Here is a 912-nt window from a genome sequence, read left to right on the forward strand (position 1 = left end):
ATGCATTGAGTACCTATTAGTACATACTATTCCAACAGTGTGCGAAATTACTATTGATGTGTGCACTAATAGTTATTCGTTAGTTGTCATTTCAATAGTGCCACAAGTTTTTTTCCGTAAGGATATCTCATTAGTTTGTTCATAAAAGTTACAATAACCTGTAAAAAAGAAATAGTTACTACATATTTTATATTTTATAACAAAATGAACCAGTATAAAGTATAAAACAAAGTATCAAAGTAATATTCAAATGTGAGTAACATCGATATGGATGTTGGTGTGTAATAATTTATATTGTATTAAAATATCCAGCCATACACAAACTGCGCGCCGCATTTTTGTCGGTTTTAAAACATAGTTCTTTACATGAGGCCGGAATCCGCTTGTAACGAATTAAATTGATTAGCAATTTAATCTCTTTGATGCTAATGTAAATCTATAAGAATTGACTCCCCTTAAATCTGTAAAAAAATTTTTTGCGAAAATATCAAATTTCAAGACAAAATTGCGTGCAGTTTGTGTGGCTGTATATTGTAACACAATATAATTATAACTAGAGCTCGGATTTTCCAACGACTGTTGTGCCAATTCGAATCGACCGTAGCGCGTTCTCCCCACTACCATTTGCCTAAGATCGCGGTGCGCAGCTCAGTATTGATGGTAAGGAGCGACGGCAATCAAGGTGTAGAGGAGCCAACTAAAAATGCGTGAGTACATAAAAAGAGATAGAAAACGAGATGCCCATTTATCTTCGTATCTTCGTATCTTCATTCAATCGCGCATGCGCAGTTGGTTTTCATGGTTAAGTGGGAAGATCTCTTTGATGGGAGATGAGGAAAAGAAAAAAAATATTTATATTAATAATAATAATACATTTTATAACGTATTTTATTTACATAAACGTTTATAAAT

The sequence above is a fragment of the Wasmannia auropunctata genome, unplaced genomic scaffold (genome assembly GCF_000956235.1).
Source record: "Wasmannia auropunctata unplaced genomic scaffold, wasmannia.A_1.0 LD336116.1, whole genome shotgun sequence".
NCBI lineage: Eukaryota > Metazoa > Arthropoda > Insecta > Hymenoptera > Formicidae > Wasmannia > Wasmannia auropunctata.